At 34.4% G+C, this 12,582-nt stretch overlaps 1 protein-coding gene across 3 annotated transcripts in view; it reads left to right on the top strand.

The window, feature by feature from the left end:
• The window catches only part of BRINP3 (BMP/retinoic acid inducible neural specific 3), a 202,225-nt gene that overhangs the window by 150,434 nt on the left and 39,209 nt on the right, over positions 1 to 12,582 (top strand). The window lies entirely within an intron of this gene.

The following is a 12,582-nucleotide window of genomic DNA, read 5'->3' as shown; positions in this document are numbered from 1 at the left end:
TTTGGCAAGGCTTAGCAATGTAAAAAAGCAAATTCTAACACGCAACCCTGTCAACCTCTAACTAGCAACTAAACTTTTTATAGAAATTAGGACTCACTGGTCTAAATTGCCTGGAAGCATGAATACCCATGCACAGGCTCTGGATTCTGATAACAATGACACGATCACGCATTGTCTGTACCAAAATTCCAGTGTGGAATGCTGAATTCCTTTGGAAATCTAACCACTTCACTTAAACAATTTAAATTACAGTAATTTTATTTTAAGGTGATTTGCCAAAAGAAATCTGTAGTAGTTTGACTTCCTCTCATTCTATTTAAAGTAAAAAAAAACAAACAACACCATTAATGTGACATGGATGATGGGAGTTGCTCAAGTCATAGAAGATGGCAAAAGTTTATTTTTGATATATATATATTTTTTAAATCAGTAACATTTATGAGAATTCCTGAAAAATACCTGAAGTAAAATCTTCATTCCAAGGATTCACACATCTCATACGAAATGATAGCTTTCTCCCTAGTTGACATATATTTCCCAAGTACTCCAGTTTATTTTTTATTTTTTTTTTCCCCTCAAAGGTAAGAAAATCTTTTTTGGAATAATTCCTTGAAAGGCTTTGGATAAGGAGATGTGCAACAAATATTTTGAAGCATATTTTCAAAGTAATATGCTTCGAAGTTGAAAATTTATTCTTTCAAGCATTCAGTACAAACACAAAATACTGTGGAAGAAAATAGTATCCCTGCAACACATTGGACAGAATCTTATTGTCATAGTTGGACTTCAGCAGATTCAGGGAAGTACTGAAATATGTGCTTAATTTAATCAGTTGTAGTGCACTAGCTTCATAGATTTGAATTATGTACTTAAATGTTAAGCATCAGTTTAAACAGATCAGAAATAGAGCCATCTAGAGCCTTGAAAAACTTGGCCCACTGAACACAAAAATTCTTTATGCTACAAGCCGTGTATTTTCACAGGCATAATTAAGCATCAAAAGTTATACTGTAAATGTTTTGGAATGTATCCTTCAACTAACCAAAAACTTTAAAAAACAGACTTCACAAAACAGATTTTCAGATGCTATTAAGCATTAGCTAACCTTTACATGTACTGATTTAAAACAATCTGAAAAAGAAATCCATATTTTCCACCTATAAATTAAATCTAAATCCTTAGTTAATGTATAGCACTACCTTCAAAGTAATCAAAGGTTTTTTTTTTGTTGCATCAGTATAGATTACTTTTGAGACTTTACACTCCTGTTTCCTCAGTTTTATTACAGTTTTCCTTTTATTTGAATTAATGACATTCTCCACATCCCTTATATAATATAATTGGATTTAAATAGTTGAAAAAAGTACATTCTAATAGAGGAGGTGATAAGCTTATTACTGAATTAAAAGTCAGTAACTCTGCAGAAGAAGTTCAGACGTCTCATTCTTTCTTGGGTTAGCATTTTCATCTTATGTAATTAGTTTTATATAAAATCTACACAAAATAATAGGATACATCATCTGCACCATGTTCTGCCATGAATTATCCATTTAAAAGTGTCATTAATTTTTTATCTCCACCTTCAAAATTGCAAAATATCATAGAAATGCAAAATATCATAGCAACCACTATAGTTTGATGCAATACTTTCAGAACTCTTTCTTCTCATTCAGATCATTTTTTTTCCATAAGAAATCTAAACATACTGTACATGTTAACTTTGAAAAAGGAAAGACTCTTTCCTTCTTTTTCCCCACAGATCTGCAAATCTAATTTTATAAAACTCATCAGCACAGAGCCAATAAATTATATTTGAGAAAGTGAAGAGTTAGTCTCACTCTGATCCTAAACTAGAATTTAGTTAATTGAAACTCTATGCAAACTTGATCAACGTTTTTACTGTGTACTACTAAAAGAGAGAATTTGAATTCATTCATTCAGTACCTTTCAATTGATGCATTCCATTTGAGATTGATGGTAGTCTTGCTCTATAGGCATCTGAGTCAGTAGAGGTAAGATTTCTTAAGAGCTTGACTGGCCATTTGTGGCTGTGCTCCACCTCTTTACAAAATAGCACTGTGTGCTGACTCCAGGCTTTGAAATTGTTCTACTGCTTCTTGGGAAGAACAGAAGATGGAATGAAGGTGATTTTCAACACCGAACCTGTGAGGAATTGTAAAATACTGTCATGTGATAAAATCAAGATAGAATTTACAGTTTGCATTGGTGTGGAAGTGCAGATGCTCAGAAGAGAATTCAATTCACACTCAGTTATCCTTAAGAATTTTCCACTGATTTGTCCCATTATTTTTATTTTATGATTGCTAACAAAATCCAGGACTATGTATGAAAATCATACAGTAAATACATCCATAGCAAATAATCATGACTGATCTCAAAATGTATACACATATCTTACTGTTTCTCAAGAAAAATAATTTCAGAGTCATTATTCTTGGACAGAGATACTCTTAGATGTCATACACCTACTGAATTTTTTACTTTCAGTCATTTTGAATAAAAATGTGAAAAATAGCTGAAGTAGCCAGAGCCATCAAAATTAGTTAATGTGCTAAAAATATATATGTATATATATTGGAATAAAACAGACTGTTTAAACAGTCTGAAATAAACAGCCAGTTAAACAAATTATGAAGTTAAATCTGAGCACGTAGTGTTGAAGATGGAAATCTTAGACATCTGGTTGACAGAATGCATTATGACGAGAGCCAATGACAAATCCAAATCTTCATGAAAAGAAAGGTAAATCCCACTATAAAACAAAGTAAATCTTGAGAAAATAAGTTTGCATTTTATTTTCTTTCCTTTTTTTTTCATAAAATCTTGTCAGCTGAAATTGTGAAATCATCTTGATTTTGAACTATACTAACATCTCCCAGTAGTGCATTAAGGAATACAACCAGTTTCAGTAATGTTCACTCTTTCATTTTCCCTCCATTGACAAGCACTTTAACTCTGATTGTAGTGTGTCAGATTCTTTCTGATGGATGACTCTAGAAAGTGTGAATTTAGACTGATGTTTAGCAATCTCCTTATTTAATCAGAAAATTCTGATATAATTTTGTTTGCCATCCCAGTAAGCCACTGTTTTTTGCTATTCTTGTGGCACAAGTTCATACTAAAACCATTTTAGAAAAATGGGCATTCTGCGACTCCTTTTGCTATCTTCAAATCAAAGTAATCTAGCTGGCAAGTAAAAAAAAAGTAATTTTTCTCAGCAGCCAAGCCTGCAGTTTTTACTACATCGTGTATAGTTCTGCCTGGTTTCTGGCCTATCTCTCTTATTACCAGTTTTAATAGCAGCCCTAAGATCCAAACAAAGCCCACAGTAACTCATGTGGAAACTACCACAATGATGCTTTAAGTTTGTAACAGACTACAAATTAATCACTATGTAAATTCACCATGGTGGTGAATTCATCACAGCTTACCATAATTGTTCTTTCAATTAAAAAAAAAAAAATTATAAAAGAGAGAGAGAATCTGTGTCCTAAGATAAACATTTTAAAACATAATTGAGGTGTGAAGTGTCTCTTTTACACCTGTTCCAAATTACTAAATATGAGCACAAGGGAAGAAGATAAATTTGAGTTTTATTTAGGTATGTCATGTCAACCATAGAGGTTGCTATATATACATTCTGATCAGAAGAAATCTCTTGCTATTATAATAAAGAAAACTTCCAAGACTAGCTTTCAGGCTCTCTGTTGAGATTCTAGTTCATAAAGAATATTTTGAGCTGTGTAGGTTTGATTTTACATTGCAGACAGAATGTAAATTTAGAATCTTTCACTGCTATTTGAAGACAATTTGCATTCAAAGTTTTCTCTTGCTGTGGACTGGCAATACATTACTGCTTTTCCAGTTTCAGTATTTTAGCTAATATGCATGTAGAATAACCTACAAAAATTAAACCTGAAAATAAAACTGAATGCTGAATGGTTTCTTCTGTTTATAAAAGCAACAGATTTAGTCATACTCAGAAACCTCTTTTTTTTTTTTTTAATTCAGTAAAGAGTATCTATCGAGTGGACCTTGTAATTTTGTTTTTCAAGGCACTTTTAAGGTGTAATTGCACAGATCATGCGAGTAACATAGTCTGCCTCTCTGTTGACAAGAATAGACCAGCAGTGATACAAAGTGAGTCTCATGTGAAATCTTAATTGAAAGATTCCTTGTGAAATGTCTGAAAAAATCTCACTGGCAAGTGAAGGTGTTTTTTAATCACTGAGAATAAAGACTTCAATCAATACGGTTCAAACTATTTACCCCAGAGCAGTAGAGCAGTGTTGTTTTTTTCCTAAATGGTGTTCATAGCTTCGGGCTCAAGGCCAAGAAAATTTAGCCTCCTGAGTTCTTAATATAATTATTGTTTTCTCTATTATCTAGCAAAGGTGTTAATTTGCTTCCCAGTAATTAACTTCCCTATGTGATTGTCAGGAAGTTTAATCGATAGTATGAACAGATAGACCAAGCTGTCGTTCCTTCTGTGACCAATACTCGTCACCTCACCCCTGTGGAGGTGTCACTGTTTTAATAAAATGAACAGATGTGATGTGCAGAATTTCTTCAGAGAGCTAGTATCTAAATTGTTCCTCTTTGATTCCAAACATGAAGGTGCAGCCAATCAAATCCTGGCAATATAATAGCCTCAGGATCAAACCTAAGAGCATTATATGCCTCCTGCTAAAGCAGCACCTGACAAATCAATTTATTAAAGATTCACACCGCATTGAATTCTCAGACGCTTTAAACACTGTGATGATATTATAATAAAAGGAGGAGCAGAAGGCTTGATCTAATGTAATTCTACTTATGTCCATTATGTACCGGACATAATGTAGTTCTCTTCAGAGCTGGTGACAGACTCAGTCCTGGTGGAATTCCAATCTGCCTTGGCAGCTTTGGACTTTCTTTATTAAGAAGGATGTAACTCAGTGGTCTCACTTTTCTTCCAGAGCAATGTTGTCTGTTCTGACTCGTGGATTCTTAAATCTTCTCTTGTAAAATCTTGACGCTGGTTGTTTACTTCAGTGTGCTTTACAAGAATATTTTCTGTTTCATTTATTTCTTTTCTTGAACTATTCTTCTGTGACATATTTAGTGTCTATTTGCTTTATTCAGTTTTTAAACTGTAGGAGTTATCAATAAGACCAAGAACAATAAAATTAGCTTTTGAGGTGGCAGAAATTATGCCTAAATCTACATGTGAGAATTATATCCTATGCATTATATGCATTTACAGTGCTAATTGATAATAATAGTAGCATTAGATAGAAAGTGGAATGCCCGTGCTTCAGAAATATTTGTGTAACAGAATAAATGATCAGAATGTTCGTATAAATTCCAAAATAATCCATGATTCAAAATGGATACATTCATTGAGAATTTTTTCTTGATTGCTTGCAATTAATGCCAAAGAATGCCAAGCTGAAGGACAGCAATACGAACTTTTGAAAGAAGTCAATATTCAGAATCACCCCTGAAAGAATAAGTAAGAGGGTGAAGGAAATGACCTTGGAATTTACAGAGACACCTATTGGAGTCTACTTTGTTCATTTCTGAAAAGATTTCATTTAGATTGAGAATAAAAAACAACTCACGTATTGTTATAAGAAATTGGCATCGCTTCTGTTTACTCTGTTCATGCTGCCATGTTTAACTCCACACGATTTTCTTTTTTATATATGCACCAAGACGAGACTGTGAAAGGAGTGTCTGGGCTTTCCTTTTGCCTAAGAAATTACATAGCAACAAAGGATCAGAGGATCTCTGCTCAGCAATCCCACCTTCAGCTGCATTGATATTTTGCCCAGTTCTTTCCTCCTTGAGGAACTGCGGCAGTTCCTCTAAAGATGGCCTTGCAGCACTCCTCACTTCAAATAAATAAACAAATATGTAAATAAATAAAGCCAACAGGGAAAAAAGGGAAAAAGAAAGGGAAATGGAAATAATGGAAATGGAAATGGAAATGGAAGAAGAAAGAAGGAAAAGAAAAAACTTAGCCCACTATAAGAAGCATAGAAATTTGCTTTCCCCGGCTCTTCCCAAGCAGTTAGACTGTACCTGTTCAAACGGCCTCTCCAATATTAAACGCTGAGCTCCTCTCCTCCTTCATATACAGTCTGTATTTACAGAGCATATCTTCTCTTTGTCCTTCAGAAAGTTTGAAAGAGAGTTCATTTACTTTGGACAAGTGCTTTAATTATGGGGAGTGCAGAATGAATTATCCTAGATGGAAAAAATATCTGTATAAGAAAGAAAAGAAAGTAAAGTTCACTTTTATTATATTTTCTATGAAGAAATAAGGTGATTTTAAGCTGCAATCTTAGGTTTCCTTCAACTCTATTATTTTCAAAGATAGATTTCTTGAAACACAGCTGTTTGTTTTAGTACTTTGTTTTCTCCAGGTCTATTTTAAAAAGCACATATCTTTTATAAATTTCTTTAATAATATCTACACAATACTGAGGTAGCATTTCCTTGAACAGCAACCACATCCAGCAGTTTGAACTGTAGACCCTATTGCTTTTTATTCTTTCAAACTACCAGCTTTGTGGTTTGAGGTTTCAATTTACAGCTGACACTGGTATTTGACTTGCTGTAATATTTTATGCCCTGGTTACAATTAAAAGCATTATTATGGGAAAGTAATGATATTACCATGGTCATATTGTTAGAGTCGATTTTTTTTCACATATATTCCTGTTTTATAAAAAAAATGTGATGGACTGTTGGGACTTATGAGACTGTTCCTGTCAGATAAGTCTTGCTTCTCACACTAATTGCAGTTATAATTATGGACTCCAAGCAGGATGTAGTTGCCTGATCTACAAGAAAATGTAAGATTAGTATTTGTATTACATGGCAACAATTAAATTTGCAGCCTACTGGGCAAAGTATTGCTCTATAAAAATGTAATAAGAGAGAGGCTCTTCTCTAAAGAACTGGCAATCTAAACATAAAAGACAGTTGAGATATAGCGGAGATGAAGAGTTATCTACAAAATGTTACAGAATATTGAGGAGAAATTGCTAAAGTTCATTTGGCTCAGCTTGGATTGTTATCTCTTGTTACTCATTCATGTGAGCGCCAATACTGCCACAAGTGAGCTGGAGATATCAGAAGGGCCTACATGGCTGTGGGGGGTGAGGATGGGCCCTTCCCCATCCTTCTGAGTTTTCACAGAAATGTATAGTGCAGGGTTACTGTAAAAGAATAATTTTTAAAAAAAGGGAGAAACATAATTCAGCAGTACTCAAGCGCACTCAACACATGAAGTAAATAAAATAAATCTGAACTATGCAGGAGGTCACAGAGATAAAACATTGTTAGAGTAGCAGAGATAGGGAGAGACAGCTTCCCTCACTGCAGTGTTGTGAATCCACTGATCCTACTGTTATGGTTCAAGAAGATAAATGGCTTCCCAAAGTAGCAGTGGTTTGTGAAGATTCGTGGTCTTTTAAAAGTAGCTATCATCATAAATCAAAGCTACACAGAGCATGAATTCACTTGAGCAGATTTGTATGAATCGCTCTCATTTGAACTGGTGTGTAAGACTGGATGTACCATCACGTGCATTTGTAAAGGACTAGTAAATTTTCGACAATTTGCCATAAATCTATTATCACGTTTTGTTAGTTGAAAAGTGTAACAGCTTTTGGTTGTGAAGTATTATACAATTCAAGACTGCAATGGCAGAATTTTAATACCTTTAGTACAAGTTAAGCTCTATAGAAAAAGAAGATATGTATAAATGACAACTGCATAGATTTTACAGACAAGGCTTAAGTGTTGGAAATGCTGTCAATCAAGCTAATGAACACACAACATTTTATTCACTATAAAGATTGTCAAAGACTTTTTTATTATTATTCTTGGATAAATAAGGAAGAAAATGTATCATTAAAGTGTCATTTAGAGAAATGATAAAATAGCCCATTTCAATTGCTATCTAGTGGTACATTTTGACATAATGATATGATATACAAAGTGATTTTCTCCTACAGATAGTCTTTTCCTGGGCTTTGATAAATGGAAAAAATGCTACAGTCCAAATTCTTATCCATAAACCCATCTCAAATAGTATGCCACTGAATAAGGAACTCTTAAACTGGCCAGGCAGAACAATTTTTCAGGTATTTTCAGACTGCTTTTGTTCAATAATATCTTTTTTTTTTTTGCACATTTGAATGCTTATTTAGAAGAAGGAAAAAAAAAAAAAAGAGAATTTAAGATTGGATTAGACTATACAATCAACAATTAAAAAAGAATATATATTTCCTGAAACTTTATGTTGTAATTTGACTGGAAAGCCAGCTGGCAGCAATGGACCTGGGAATATGTGTTGAATCTGAGTCATCAGTGTGCTCAAGTGGTCAAGAATGCCAACACCATCCCATCCTATATCAGAAATAGCGCTGCCAGCAGGACTAGGGAGGTGAACATCCCTCTGTGCCTGGCACTGGTGAGGCTTCACCTCAAATGCTGTTTTCAGTTTTGGGCCCCTCTCTACGAGACATTGAAGCCCTGGAGTGTGTCCAGAGAAGGGCAACAAAGTTTTGAATGGTTTGGAGCACAAGCCCAATGGGGAACTGCTGAGAGAGCTGGGATTATTCATATCAGAGAAAAAGAGGCTCAGGGGAGACCTCATTGCTCCCTGTAACTACCTAAAATGTAGCTAGGGAGAGGTCATTCTCATCTCCCAACCAACAGGCAATAGGACTAGAAGAAATGGCCTGAAGTTGCACCAGAGGAGAAGCACAGCAAGGCATGCTGCACAAGGAGCATTTCTGAAGCAGGGGGATGCCAGGGTAGTAAGGAGGCCCACAAGCAGATCTCCATAAGAAGTTGGAATGAGCAATACTTTTGCACCCTCCTATGAGTGTTATGCTCATAGCAGAAGCGAAGATCGTTCCCAGACTTTACACAGAGCGTGCCTTGGGCTGTGAGGAGAAAATTGCTGTGTTTCTAATCCCATACAGACTAGAGAGAATCACTTTTGTATTGATAGGGTAAACAGTAGCTCTTATTTAAAAGAAAAAAAAATAGGAACAATAATTGGATTCGTTCCATTTATGCAACAGAAGAAAGGGAGAAGAAAGTGCGTTGATACTATGTGACATGCTACGCAAGCTTTACACTGCACAGTCAGATGTTTGCTTATGCTACCGTTATTAACCCAGTGCTTTGGGTTCCCCAGCTGGGAAAATTGCATTGACTTCCAAGATGCTTCCAAAGATACTCCAAGAAGGATCTTAAGAAACACAGCCACACAGAACATTTTGATATTCTGGAAGAGTTCCAAAAAACCACTTGGCTTCAATTGAAGCCAAAAACAGAAGTCTGCTATGGTCTTGTATGCATGAATGGTCTGGTATAGGTTTTGTAATTCAAAATATCAAGGATATGCAAAATATTTAGAGCAAAAGACTCATGGGTCCTGCTCTCCTCCAGCACAGAGAGCAGGCACCTTTTTTTTTCCTTGTTACAGGGAATTGTCAGATCTTTTGATGAGACTCATTGCATTTTTCTGATCTCTGCTGGCTCTGTCTACAGAATACTTATCAGTGTATTCAGCATTGTGCCCTGCTCCTATACTGAATAACACTGAGAATCCAAGTTACAAGCTAAGTAGTTTTAGGTATTTATTACAGCCTAAATGTGTCTGATATGCATCTGACTCTAGCAGTAATGTTTACTTCCATTGTGATATTTTACATTTATTCTTTGCTGCTGAAACATGGTATGCCATTTCAATCTACTCACTACTAACACATGGAAGATAAAGCTTGCAGAAGGGGAAGGTGAAAAATAAACGTGACCATCTATAAATGGAAAGTTAAGTAAACTTGTTTGATCAGTCACTGTATATTATATTTTTCTCAGTATTTGAAATGAGTAGTAAGAAAAATTGTATTACATATGCACTTGATATCTACCAATGAAAAAATAAATTAGAAAGTACTGAAATCTTATCATATGTTGTATCAAGTATCATGTTTTAATATCATCACTTTCTATGTCTCCCAGCACTATAGTACTAGCTGTTAATCTTCACGAATGGCTGGTATAATGTGTTGATTAGAGTGTAATAGTTTAATCATCTCTCAGTGGTAGGAGTTCATGTTGTAGTTTCACAGATCATGAAATGTGTCTGTTTAAGATATGAGCGCATTATCTTTCCTTTTTTTTTTCTTCTTCTTTTTATTTTTTTCAGAAGGCACTATGTAACCATGCTCATTTTATCTCTGTCTCTCTTTTACCTGCAGTGTGGTGCTCATTAGCATGATCATTCAAGGCACAGGGATAGTCAAGGATGATGTTTATTACAGGGAAAAAAAGAGCACTTTCTTATTGGAAATGCATTTGCATTGCAAGTTAAAGACTGTAAACCCTCCTTATCATGTCTAAACACTGCATCTGATTAGTTGTTAGCTGTAAAGCTTGCAAAGGACAACAAATTGACAATGGTTCTTAAGTTATTACACAAACACGAAAATTGAAAAGGCATATTCTGCGTACTCTCCTCTGGGATGTATATATTTTTTTGGCATCGTGAACCTGAGTTTGAGTAAATATACCAGTGTCTCTGAAGAACAGAAGAGAACGTAAAAATTAGCAATTAAAACAGGTATTCAGGAATGCAACTTTTTGATCTGATCCTCCCTGAGTGCATTAGTACACTCCTCTGAAGTCAGCAAAGCTTGGATGATTTATACAACCTACAGATCTGGGTTTCGCCAAAGGATGTACTTTGAAACAGTTCACTTACTCCTATTTATTCTTTTTTTTTTTTTAATTATTATTTTTAACACCAGTAAATAAATTTGAAAATGCACTCTTCAGGGTTGGAAGGCTTTACCAAACCAGTGGACCTCCTTCAGACAAGTCAGACTTAATCCCTTTTCACAGTAGTTGTGTAAGCCTTGAAGGAAAAGGAAGTTTGGGATGTGCTTTGCAGGGAGATTAAGGTGTAATTTTCTCTTTGTTTCTTGGGAATTGTTTTCCTAGAACTGCACCAAGAGACAAAATGCTGCTCATCTGGTATAGCAAAATTTACAAAATACTTCTATTTAATTTAATTTTTTTCAGAAGCAAAAACAAAAACAAAAACAAAAACCTGGGGTTAGATGCTTAATCTTTTTGTACATGGGATAAATATAGAGAGGAGAAAAAAATCATTAAAACCACTTTATTAAATATTAAATCATCCTCTCTGCCCCTTCCCTTTCATTTTGTACCTTCCAGAAGGTCTTTCAATATTATTTATCTACCACTGAATGGTAAACCTTCACAGAATATTCTATGGCAGAAAATACCTGTTTTATTTCATCCTGACCCTGTGCCTCACTGAATATGGAGGTTGGCTGGTCTAGCTCATTTAGGAAAGAAATTTCTTATTACCCTGTTAAAATATATATATATATATCCTTTTTTTTTTTCCCCCTATTAAAATATTCTTCTATACAAAAAAGAGACTAAACTAAACCAAGCAGGCATACCTCTTGATTTGATTGTAGTAGAATATTCTTTCATATTAGCAGACATTTTCCCTAATCAACTCTCTTCCAAAAGAAACCTAAACTTACAGCAATGTTAAATATTACGAGCAATTCTAGTTCTAAGCAGGAGGCTGCTTCAGCCTGTTGGATCATTGCATTCACAATATACTACCCAAAAGGTGCAACTGGAAGAGTGAAAGCAATAGGATAAGTGACTTTTATGCAGTAAACAGCAGCAGGAGGGCAGACAGAATTAAAGTACTGGAATATGGAAACAAGAAAGAACAGAATATATGTATATTCAAGAGTGATATTTATTTCCTCTTCCTCTCCCCTTCACCTCATTCCCCGATGCTCCCAATTAGAGCCCTTTTTAGATGAAGTTTATTAAGATTCAAAACTTATAATTCAGCTTGTAAATTATACTGCTCATGAAAATAGACTCGCTGATTAATAAGATTCTGTTAATGAGATTCAATCTATATATCCTACATGGACTAAGCTAGCAGAACAAATCAAAAAGTGAGGGATATTCACAGTGTGAATTCACAGTTAATATGTGGCTTAAGAACTCTTTCTTTTGAAAGTCTAACTTATAATGGTTTATTTTAGTCTAAAAAAGAGTAGGTTTGTGACACCATATTTACTTGAATTTCCTAAGTATTGGAATATACTCCATTTAAGATCATTTTCCATCTTCTCCATATGGGTCAAAGTATACTGATCTTTAAATGTGCTTTTACTTTCAGGCCCTAGATTTGAAGGTGAGTAGCTCTGATCCTTATTTAATCCTTATGTTCTCCAGGTTGAGAAATAATGACAGGCTTGAATTGCCTTCTAAGATCAGTTTAATATTTATGGCTTTAATTACTTTTTCTGTTTTTAAACTAATATTATCTCAAAAAATATGGTTAACTTTCTACTTTGAAAACTTCCGTGCTAAAATTACAAAAGATCATTTGAATATATTAGAATTTCAAGAATAACCAAAGAATAAGTTCATTTTTACTCTAAAAATAGCTACAAATACATAATTAAAACCTAATAAATTTTGTCT

The sequence above is a fragment of the Meleagris gallopavo genome, chromosome 10 (genome assembly GCF_000146605.3).
Source record: "Meleagris gallopavo isolate NT-WF06-2002-E0010 breed Aviagen turkey brand Nicholas breeding stock chromosome 10, Turkey_5.1, whole genome shotgun sequence".
NCBI lineage: Eukaryota > Metazoa > Chordata > Aves > Galliformes > Phasianidae > Meleagris > Meleagris gallopavo.
The sequence above is the reverse complement of the archived record's forward strand: the minus strand, read 5'-3'. Positions and strand labels throughout refer to the sequence as shown.